Here is a 12,525-nt window from a genome sequence, read left to right on the forward strand (position 1 = left end):
GTGTGTTTGCAGACTTCCACCAGTGTAGTCTTTCAGAGGCTGTTGTGAGCGGTCGTGACTACGGCCGTGTCAAAAAGGAGCGGCAAGGTTCTCAGTCCGAAAGCTCATACACTCAAAAATTTGCTTCTTTCTGCCTCTGAATAAATTGTAACCTGATATTTAGAGGGTGCTTTCTGCTTATAATTTTAAATCTGTGTTTTTAAAAAAAAGGGCTTCTAGGAATAAAATTCCCATTTATTAAAAGCAATTGGATTTTGATTTCATCAGTTACTCCCTGGCAACTATTTCCGCGCTCACATAGTGTGATTAAACGTATTAATGTTCTTGATGAATCGTTAGTAAGTAGAATAAATTCTTAAGTACATTTTTTTGAAAATAGTAAATTCACGGTCTAGATGAACGACCAGTAGCGGTGAACTGTGAAGCCTTATTCGAGGTGGAGGAGGAGGATGCGGTGGTGTAAGTGTTTAACGCAGAGAGCTCATTAAAGACGGAGCATAAGCGCTGATGAAGGAAGCATGGGGGAGGAAATCGGCCGTGCCATTCCAAAGGAACGATCGAGGCATTTGCCTTATGGAATTTAGGGCAATCACGGAAAACGTAAATCAGGATGGCCCGACGTAGATTTTAACCATCGTCCTCAGGAATCCGAGTCCAGTGTGCTAACCTCTGCGCCACCTCGCCCCGTTTCTTAGCCGAATGCAGCATCTCTGATGTTTGTAGACGAATCAGTGTGGCTGTGGCCTCCGTTTGTGTAAACCTTGTTATTCTGCAGTGCTAAAAGAATGATACGTCTAATAATAGAGCAAAGAATTTGTGTAGTTTCACAAGAAACTTGGAGAAACTACTACAGAAACTTATTTACTAAAAGAAGTGTATGGTGAAGACTGTTTATCACTTACGTGGGTGTTTGAGTGGTTCATGTGTTTCCAAGATGGCCGAGAAGACGTTGAAGGTGACTCACTCCCGAACCGTTCTCCAAAATAAAAAAAACGGATGGAAAGAGCGAAAAAGTAGGTAATCTGATTCGATCTGAACGTCGGTTGAGTATTCGACCGACAGCTGAAACTGTGGGAGTTGACAAAGTATACGTAAGGCAACTTTTGCATTACCAAGTCAACTTCAGAAAAGTCTGCGCGAAGCTGGTCCCAAATATTCTTACGATAGAGCAGGAAGAATGTTGCAAATACGTTTGTACAGACACTTCGAATACCGTTCAAAATGTTACTTTATCCACGTACATTCACCAACTACCATTGAAAATGATCCTAGTTTCTTGGAAAGATCGATAACATGTAACGATCCTGGTTTTTCACTTACGATTCAAAAACTATGAGCCGAATTTCATTGAGAGCGAAAAAAGCTCGAATGACCAAATCAAAACACAAAGCAATGATGATTACTTTTCCGCTGTTCGTAGAATTATGTATCTTCACTAGGTTCCTGAAGGCTAGACTATTAATCAACATTACTACCTTGATGTTCTTGCTCAAGTCCGTGAGAAAATAAAAAAAAGTCCGCAATTGTGGAAGAACAGGTCATGAAATTTGGAAATGGAAATTTGTGATTAGGTCTCATGGGACCAAACTGCAGACATCATCGATCCCTAAGCTTACACACAATCTAACTTAAACTAACTTACTCTAAGGACGGCCGGCCGGTGTGGCCGAGCGGTTCTAGGCGCTTCAGTCTGGAGCCGCGCGACCGCTACGGTCGCAGGTTCGAATCCTGCCCCGGGCATGGATGTGTGTGATGTCCTTAGGTTAGTTAGGTTTAAGTAGTTCTTAGTTCTAGGGGATCGATGACTTCAGATGTTAAGTCCCATAGTGCTCAGAGCCATTTGAACCATTTTTACGCTAAGGACAACACACACACACCTGTGCCCGAGGGAAGACTCGAACCTCCGACGGGGGCAGCCGTACGGAGAACAGGTCACGAGTATGCATCAAGACGACACATCATCTCATATCACATTGTCTGTTAAGAGGTTTCTAGTCAAATACACCATCCCAATATTAAACCACCCAAATTATTCGCCTCACATTGTACGAGAATCACTCCAAAAGAAATGCACACAATTTTTGTAAAAATACGGTTTTCATTCTGCATGTGTGAATGTTTTACAGTGTGTAGATACATCCTTCCCGCTTGTTTTCAAACTTAGTTCAACCTGTTCCCGTGAGTGGCGCCGTCACAGCATGTCTTCAAGATGGCTGCTACACTTGACGTGCGTCAGAAGCAACGTTCTGTCATAGAATTCCTGTGCTGTGAAAACGAGACACTGGGAAACATCCACAAGAGGTTGGAAAAGGTGTATGGAGATGCTGCTGTCGATCGCAGTACAGTTAGTCGGTGGACAAGCAGGTTACGTGATGAAAGCGGGCACGGCAATTTTGAGGATTGTCCTCGCAGCGGCAGGCCTCGTACTGCACACACTCCAGACAATGTGCAGACACTTAAGGAATTGGTGACTGCTGACAGACGCATCACAGTGAACGAATTGTCACGCTACGTTGGGCTAGGGGAAGGAAGGGTTTGCAGAATACTGAAAGTGTTGGCGTTAAAAAAGGTTTCTGCCGGTTGGGTTCCCAGAATGTTGACAGTGGCTCACAAAGAAACAAGAAAAACGTTACGCAGCGAACTTTTGAAACAGTACGAGAATGGTGGAGATGAATTTCTTGGAATGATTGTGATAGGTGATGAAACATGGCTCAATCATTTTTCACCAGAGACGAAGAGGCAGTCAATGGAGTGGCATCATGCAAATTCACCCAAGAAAAAAATTTAAAACTACACCTTCTGGTCGAAAAGTTATGGCTACCGTGTTTTTCGATTCTGAAGGACTCTTGCTTCTGGACATCGTGCCAAGTGGAACCATCATAAATTCTGATGCATATGTGACGACACTGAAGAAACTTCAAGCCCGACTGAGTCGTGTTCGACCACATCGGCAAAAGCAGGATGTTTTGCTGTTGCACGACAATGCATGGCAACATGTCAGTCAAAAAACCACGGAAGCGATCACAAAACAGCCGCCTTACAGTCCTGACCTGGGTCCATGTGAGTATCATGTCTTTGGGAAACTGAAAGTCTCTCTTCGTGGAACAAGGTTTGAAGATGATGACTCCCTTGTGCAGGCTGCCAAACAGTGGCTCCAACAGGTTGGTCCAGAATTTTACTGTGTGGGTATACAGGCGCTGGTTCGAAGATGGCGTAAGGCAGTTCAGAGGGATGGAAATTATGTAGAGGAATGAAAATATTGTTCCTAAAGGTTGTATCTACACACTGTACAACTTTCAAACATGTAGAATAAAAGATGGATTTAAAAAAAAATAGTGTGCATTTCTTTTGGAGTGACCCTCGTACTATGGGACATTTGTTGTGCACACATACACAAGGAGAAGAAGGCTATAGAGTGGGGCAGCGGCTGTCGTCATAGGGAAGCTGGCCAGAAGCAGAAATCATCAGCGAACACTAGTTGTACTTAATTTATAGCTTTTCCAATTATTGTGAAGAAACTTTACAAAAGAACAAACACCAATAAAGTCCAGCTATTACAAGAAGCGAAGTTTAATGCAGTCTGAAGCTGCAGCTACTAATGCATGAGTGAATTGTTGCTGTTGATGGCTGATTAAAGTTGAAAACTGCGACTGAGACTGGACTGTATAGCTGCCGCTGGCCATCCTATATCGCTGCAGCAGATGACACCTGTAGTCGGAGCCGATGAAACCGTGACTCAGCGGGCGCGCATCATTGGTTCTGCTGGGTTCCCGCGTGGCTGCTATTGGCAGTACTTACAGTATTGCTTCTATCAATGGAAAAATTGCGTTGTGCTTGGGGATAGAAGGGGAGAGTATATTGAGGGTGACAATAACTAAATATGTATGTGTTTTAAATAAAATGTCCTACAGCAATAGTCCCATCATTTTGTAGCCACATGGGTACACCTCCCGTGACATCCAGTGCTCACTTCGGTGCTACCTAGAGATACCCGGATACATCTTGTCTAATAGTGTAGGAGCTCAATACTATTACGAACCGAGTAAAAAACATCTGCACTCTTTTGCTGGTCCATCTCTCTAAATTATTTATAGAAGAGATTTATATTCCTCCCTCCCCTCCTCCATCTAGCTGTTATTCCCTCTGGAAGCGGTTTCTCAGTGGAACAGAAGAGCTGCAGGTCAACCACAGCGAACAGAATATGCAAACGCGTCGGCCACAGCGGCCGCGCCGTACATTTTACATGGACCGCACTGTGTGTGCGCCTCATGTACGCACGGATGAACTGTATCCAGCGGTCGTGTTTAACTAGCAAATCCGCACGCCGGGGACCTGTGCTGTGTTTCCAGCGAAGTTTGCGCCATTTTTATGCCACCTCTTCATCTCATCTGTAAACGTACGTCGCAGTGAACCCACTGTATACTGCTCTGACAAAAATTAGTGTAAACCACAGCTCCGGCAACAAAACTTCGCAGTTCATTCGTGGGATATTTTTTTAGAATTTTGATATCAAATATGTTTTATTCGCCAAATTCACATGTAGTCAAACATATAAAATATGACAGAAACAAAACCTCCTACCATCAGATAATTGCTAACATGTGACGACTTCCCTGTATGCAGCAACTATTAGGTTGGTGCATAAGTTCGTAGCGTTTTTGCATAAGTTTAATAAACACAACAGATACACATAACAGAGACTTTACTCATTATTAATGTGTTCTTCTTCACTATTTACAACAGTCTGCCACCGCTGGGGTTACTTTTCGTTTCCACAACTGTAGAAACCATGTGTCTGCAGGCGAAGAACTCGTCGAGTCATATTCGGAGAGCGTTTTCATCCGGAAAGGAAGTTCGCTGAAGGTTTATCGATAGAGAGCAGAAACGGAGAAAAATCTGATGCTATGGGGAATGACTTCCCAAGTCCTGTGTACTGTTTTTTGTCAGTCCAGGAGAACGTGGGCGGTCTTTATCATGGAGCAGCATCACTTCATGCAGTCTTCTTATTCTTGTGTCCGTATGACGTGTCAGTTATCTATAACAAATGGCAGCGGTAATGGTTACACCTCGGGAAAGCAATTTGTAGTGCACCACAGCACTGCTGCTCCACCAGATGCATAACATTAACCATTGTGTCTGCTCACAGGTTTTTGTAAGGGGGATTGCTGCTTTGTTTGGGCTCAAATCGTTCAAATGGTTGTGAGCACTACGCGACTTAACATCTGAGGTCATCAGTCCCCTAGACTTAGAACTACTTAAACCTAACTAACCTAAGGACATCACACACATCCATGACCAAGGCAGGATTCGAACCTGCAACCGTAGCAGCAACGCGGTTCCAGACTGAAGCGCCTAGAACCGCTCGTTTACCGCGGCCGGCTCTTGGGCCCAGTGATTTCTTTCCTTTCCTTATGTTAGCACAAAGACACCTGTTCTCGTCAACAGTAGTGATACAGTTAACCTTTGATGTTCACGAGCCAATTGATGACGAGCAAGCAGAGGTACATATACATATGGGCACCCACTGTTTTCGTGATTTTGGCTTAGAGCATGTGGTCAAAATATACCTGATTATTGGACCTACCTCACAGCATGCAAATGTCGCACGATGGTGGAATGATGTTAACATTTGCTAGTTCTCAAGTACACCGACGTGAATCATTGTGTATTAATGAATTTAAACGATCTTCATGAAACCCCAAAGGTATTCCTGAACATGGAGAGTCATTCATGTGAAAAGGGTCCCCCGTAAAACGGAAAACTCATTTTCTCGATCTGCTCTGTCCAATGGCATTATCCCCATGTACGACTAAAATGTTTCTGATTTGCCATCGCTGTTGTCACCCCTCTGTGGATATCAGACCGAAGAATATGTCGGAAATGTGCGTTTACAATTCCACTCACTATCTACAAATGAAAAAACGACAACGTGTGAGCTCAAATAACAACAGCGAACTACAAACAAGAAATCGCAATCGATAAATGAACTTAAAGCAACCAGACACTCTGGAATGATAATGGCATTGAAACAGAGGATGACACGCCTAAAGCTGAAATACTAAACACCTTTTTCCAAAGCTGTTTCACAGAGGAAGATCGCACTGCAGTTCATTCTCTAAATCCTCGCACAAACGAAAAAATGGCTGACATCGAAATAAGTGTCCACGGAATAGGAAAGCAACTGGAATCACTCAATACAGGAAAGTCCACTGGACCTGACGGGATACCAATTCGATTCTACACAGAGTACGCGAAAGCACTTGCCCCCCTTCTAACAGCCGTGTACCGCAAGTCTCTAGAGGAACGGAAGGTTCCAAATGATTGGAAAAGAGCCCAGGTACTTCCAGTATTCAAGAAGGGTCGTCGAGCAGATACGCAAAACTATAGGCCTATATCTCTGACATCGATCTGTTGTAGAATTTTAGAACATGTTTTTTGCTCGCGTATCATGTCATTTCTGGAAACCCAGAATCTACTATGTAGGAATCAACATGTATTCCGGAAACAGCGATCGTGTGAGACCCAACTCGCTTTATTCCTTCACGGGACCCAGAAAATATCAGAAAGAGGCTCCTAGGTAGATGCCATTGTGCTTGACTTCCGGAAGGCGTTCGATACAGTTCCGCACTGTCGCCTGATAAACAGAGTAAGAGCCTACGGAATATCAGACCAGCTGTGTGCCTGGATTGAAGAGTTTTTTAGGAAACAGACCACAGCATGTTGTTCTCTACGGTGAGACTTCTACAGACGTTAAAGCAACCTCTGGCGTGCCACAGTGGAGTGTTATGGGACCATTGCTTTTCACAATATATTTAAATGACCTAGCAGATTGTGTCGGAAGTTGCATGCGGCTTTTCGCGGATGATGGTGTAGTATACAGAGAAGCTCCACCATTAGAAAATTGCTGTGAAATGCAGGAAGATCTGCAGCGGATAGGCACTTGGCGCAGGGAGTGGCAACTGACCCTTAACATAGACAAATGTAATGTATTACGAATACATAGAAAGAAGGATCCTTTATTGTATAATTATATGATAGCGGAACAAACACTGGTAGCAATTATTTCTGTAAAATATCTGGGAGTATGCGTGCGGAACGATTTGAAGTGGAATGATCATATAAAATTACTTGTTGGTAAGGCGGGTGCCAGGTTGAGATTCATTGGGAGAGTCCTTAGAAAATGTAGTCCATCAACAAAGGAGATGGCTTACAAAACAATCGTTCGACCTATACTTGAGTATTGCTCATCAGTGTGGGATCCGTACCAGGTCGGGTTGACAGAGGAGATAGAGAAGACCCAAAGAAGAGCGGCGCGTTTCGTCACAGGGTTATCTGGTAAGCGTGATAGCGTTACGGAGATGTTTAGCAAACTCAAGTGGCAGATTCTGCAAGAGAGGCGCTCTGCATCGCGGTGTAGCTTGCTGTCCAGGTTTCGAGAGGGTGCGTTTCTGGATGAGGTATCGAATATATTGCTTCCCCCTACTTCCGAGGAGATCACGAATGTAAAATTAGAGAGATTCGAGCGCGCACGGAGGCTTTCCGGCAGTCGTTCTTCCCGCGATCCGTATGCGACTGGAACAGGAAAGGGAGGTAATGACAGTGGCACGTAAAGTGCCCTCCGCCACACACCGTTGGGTGGCTTGTGGAGTATAAATGTAGATGTAGTTCTAGGATACCAACATGCAAACAAAAACGCTACTTACTTATGCACCAACCTGATATAGGGACTTTGGCATAGTGCTAAATAGGACTAAGGCGCGGGCATACGGACCGTGCTCTCGAACGTCAACGCACTTAGCTCAATGTGTTGCTGAACGCCCAGAAACGGTGCGACTTGTGCGAACGGTACGTGTGCCTCGTCGTGATATGTGCGATAGTAGTTCGCTTCAGCGGCAGTTGTCGGCTCTGTCTGGTTCGCAAATCATACCCCATGTCCATATACTAGTCATGTTGTTCTGCCTGTAGTATATGTAAATAAAAACTCCAGTAAACATAAGATGAATTAAACCGAATAGGAAAATCCCATATACAGTTAGTAAGGACACTAGCTGATAAAGGTTCCATTACAAATAGTGCGATACAAATTTAAAATAGTCCTCCATACCACATGACACTCACTTTTTCGCTCTGACTTTTTAGCAGAACCCTGAGGTCATTCTTACTTGACCACTACCAAGTGAGGTAGTGTCCAGCACACTGGACTCGCATTTCGGAGGGCGACAGTTCAAACCTGGGTCCGGCCATCTTGATTTAGGTTTTTCGTGATTCCCCTAAATCACTTGAGGCAAATGCCGGGATGGTTCCTTCGAAAGGGCACGGCCGCTTTCCTGCCATAACCTTCCCCAACCCGAGCTTGTGCTCCGCCTCTGATGACCTCGTTGTCGACGGGACGTTAAACACTAATCCTTCCCTCTCTTCACTTGCTCACTGTTTCTACTCAGAAGCAGCATCCTTACAAGAAGTGAAATACAAAACTACAAACAAGAAACAACAAAATATGTTGTTGCAATTAGTGCAAGCTATTGTGTAGATAAGGCCAATCGAAGAAACTCATTCCTCAGGAACTGAGCACTTATATTTACATGACATCGAATACTATACAACACACATCTGTTTAATTAATAAGAAAGTAATTAGTGAAAATGTATTTGGAGCCAGTGAGATGCGAACTAGCAACGCATCACTTCATTCTTGACAATTCTGCAAGTCTAATTGTTACGTCTCACAGACCATGAATGATGTAGGACAATACTTGGCATCTTACGATCTCCTGAAAGCTTCAGTCGTAAATATGTTATTACCTGACATTTAATTATAACAAATTGTACAAAGAACAAAGCGATTTTGATGAACCGTTGTCCTGAAACGGCGTACATTCATAATACGCAAGTTACAATACTTCATTAACTAGCTCTATGACGTATTCCATCATTTTATTACAATAAATCGTACAGTTTTTGATATATTGTCCATTTTCTGGTACTTAATAACGGCGTACACTGAAGAGCCAATGAAACTGGTACACCTGCTTATATCATGTAGAGCCTCCGCGAGGTCGCGAAAGTGCCGCAACACGGCGTGGCATGGACTCGACTAAAATCTGAAGTAGTGCTGGAGGAAACTGACACCCTGAATCCTGTAGGGCTGTCCATAAATCCGTAAGAGTACAATGGGATGGAGATATCCTATAAACAGCACGTTGTAAGGAATCAAAGGTATCCTCAATAATGTTCACGCTTGGGCAGTTTCGTGACCAGCGGAAGTGTTCAAACTGAGAACAGTGTTCCTGGAGCCACTCTGTAGCAATTCTGGATGTGTGTGGTGTCGCATTGCCCTGCTGGAATCTCCCAAGTCTGTACGAATGCACAATGGACATGAATGGATGCAAGTGATCAGACAAGATGCTTACGTACGTGTCACCTGTAAGAGTGGTATCTAGACGTATCAGGGGTCTCATATCACTCAAGCTGCACGCGCCCCACACCATTACAGAGCTTCCATCAGATTGAAGAGTCCCCTGCTAACACGCAGGTCCATGGATTCGTGAGGTTGTCTCCATCCATACCCGTACACGTCCATCCGCTCGATGCAATTTGAAACGAGACTCGTGCGACCAGACAACATGTTTCCGGTCATCAACAGTCCAATGTCGGTTTTGACAGGTCAAGCCGAGGCGTAAAGCTTTGTGTCGTGCAGTCATCAAGGGTACACGAGTGGGCCTTCGGCTCCGAAAGCCGATGTCGATGACACTTGTTGATGGCCCGGCATTGAAATCTGCAGCAATTTGCGGAAAGGTTGCACTTCTGTGACGTTGAACGGTTCTCTTCAGCTGTCGTTGGTCCCGTTCTTGCAGGATCTTTTTTCCCGGCCGCAGCGATGTCGGAGATCTGATGTTTTACCGGATTCCTGAATAAACTGCAAAAAGGTAGGAATTTAAGGAGATGGCACCTGGATAAACTGAAAGAACCAGAGGTTGTAGAGAGATTCAGGGAGAGCATAAGGGAACAATTGACAGGAATGGGGGAAAGAAATACAGTAGAAGAAGAATGGGTAGCTCTGAGGGATGAAGTAGTGAAGGCAGCAGAGGATCAAGTAGGTAAAAAGACGAGGGCTAATAGAAATCCTTGGGTAACAGAAGAAATATTGAATTTAGTTGATGAAAGGAGAAAATATAAAAATGCAGTAAATGAAGCAGGCAAAAAGGAATACAAACGTCTCAAAAATGAGATCGACAGGAAGTGCAAAATGGCTAAGCAGGGATGGCTAGAGGACAAATGTAAGGATGTAGAGGCTTGTCTCACTAGGGGTAAGATAGATACTGCCTACAGGAAAATTAAAGAGACCTTTGGAGAGAAGAGAACCACTTGTATGAATATCAAGAGCGCAGATGGCAACCCAGTTCTAAGCAAAGAAGGGAAGGCAGAAAGGTGGAAGGAGTATATAGAGGGTTTATACAAGGGCGATGTACTTGAGGACAATATTATGGAAATGGAAGAGGATGAAGATGAAGATGAAATGGGAGATAAGATACTGCGTGAAGAGTTTGACAGAGCACTGAAAGACCTGAGACGAAACAAGGCCCCGGGAGTAGACAACATTCCATTAGAACTACTGATGGCCTTGGGAGAGCCAGTCATGACAAAACTCTACCATCTGGTGAGCAAGATGTATGAGACAGGCGAAATACCCACAGACTTCAAGAAGAATATAATAATCACAATCCCAAAGAAAGCAGGTGTTGACAGATGTGAAAATTACCGAACTATCAGTTTAATAAGTCACAGCTGCAAAATACTAACGCGAATTCTTTACAGACGAATGGAAAAACTGGTAGAAGCGGACCTCGGGGAAGATCAGTTTGGATTCCGTAGAAATGTTGGAACACGTGAGGCAATACTAACCTTACGACTTATCTTAGAAGAAAGATTAAGAAAAGACAAACCTACGTTTCTAGCATTTGTAGACTTAGAGAAAGCATTTAACAACGTTAACTGGAATACTCTCTTTCAAATTCTGAAGGTGGCAGGGGTAAAATACAGGGAGCGAAAGGCTATTTACAATTTGTACAGAAACCAGATGGCAGTTATAAGAGTCGAGGGGCATGAAAGGGAAGCAGTGGTTGGGAAAGGAGTGAGACAGGGTTGTAGCCTCTCTCCGATGTTATTCAATCTGTATATTGAGCAAGCAGTAAAGGAAACAAAAGAAAAATTCGGAGTAGGTATTAAAATTCATGGAGAAGAAGTAAAAACTTTGAGGTTCGCCGATGACATTGTAATTCTGTCAGAGACAGCAAAGGACTTGGAAGAGCAGTTGAACGGAATGTACAGTGTCTTGAAAGGAGGATATAAGATGAACATCAACAAAAGCAAAATGAGGATAATGGAATGTAGTCGAATTAAATCGGGTGATGCTGAGGGTATTAGATTAAGAAATGAGACACTTAAAGTAGTAAAGGAGTTTTGCTATTTAGGGAGTAAAATAACTGATGATGGTCGAAGTAGAGAGGATATAAAATGTAGACTGGCAATGGCAAGGAAATCGTTTCTGAAGAAGAGAAATTTGTTAACATCGAGTATAGATTTAAGTGTCAGGAAGTCGTTTCTGAAAGTATTTGTATGGAGTGTAGCCATGTATGGAAGTGAAACATGGACGATAACCAGTTTGGACAAGAAGAGAATAGAAGCTTTCGAAATGTGGTGCTACAGAAGAATGCTGAAGGTAAGGTGGGTAGATCACGTAACTAATGAGGAGGTATTGAATAGGATTGGGGAGAAGAGAAGTTTGTGGCACAACTTGACTAGAAGAAGGGATCGGTTGGTAGGACATGTTTTGAGGCATCAAGGGATCACAAATTTAGCATTGGAGGGCAACGTGGAGGGTAAAAATCGTAGAGGGAGACCAAGAGATCAATACACTAAGCAGATTCAGAAGGATGTAGGTTGCAGTAGGTACTGGGAGATGAAGAAGCTTGCACAGGATAGAGTAGCATGGAGAGCTGCATCAAACCAGTCTCAGGACTGAAGACCACAACAACAACAACCGGATTCCTGATATTCATGGTATACTCGTGAAATAGTCGTACGGAAAAATACCCACTTTGTCGCTGTCTCGGAGATGTTGTGTCCCATTGCTCTTGCGTCAGCTATAGCACCACGCTCAAACTCACTTAAATCTTGATAAGCTGCCATTGTAGCAGGAGTAACCGATCTAACAACTACGCCAGACACTTGTTGTCTTATATAGGCGTTGTCGTCCACAGGGCCGTATTCCTCTTGTTTACATATCTCTGCGCTTGAATACGCATGCCTGTACCAGTTTCTTTGGCGTTCAGTGTACATACATATAACCTTAAAATGAAAGCCAATATAGCGTCTAGCTACTCTATACTGAAGAGAGATGGCGTCGTCTGGCGTAGGTGGCGTTCTCCCATCTCACTGGCCTATGTTTAAACGCACGTTCAGAATATCTGTAATGTTAGATATCGTTCTGCACGTTCGGAAAGACTCTCCAAAGTGCTTTTCCACG

This window comes from Schistocerca serialis, chromosome 12 (assembly GCF_023864345.2).
Source record: "Schistocerca serialis cubense isolate TAMUIC-IGC-003099 chromosome 12, iqSchSeri2.2, whole genome shotgun sequence".
Lineage (NCBI taxonomy): Eukaryota > Metazoa > Arthropoda > Insecta > Orthoptera > Acrididae > Schistocerca > Schistocerca serialis.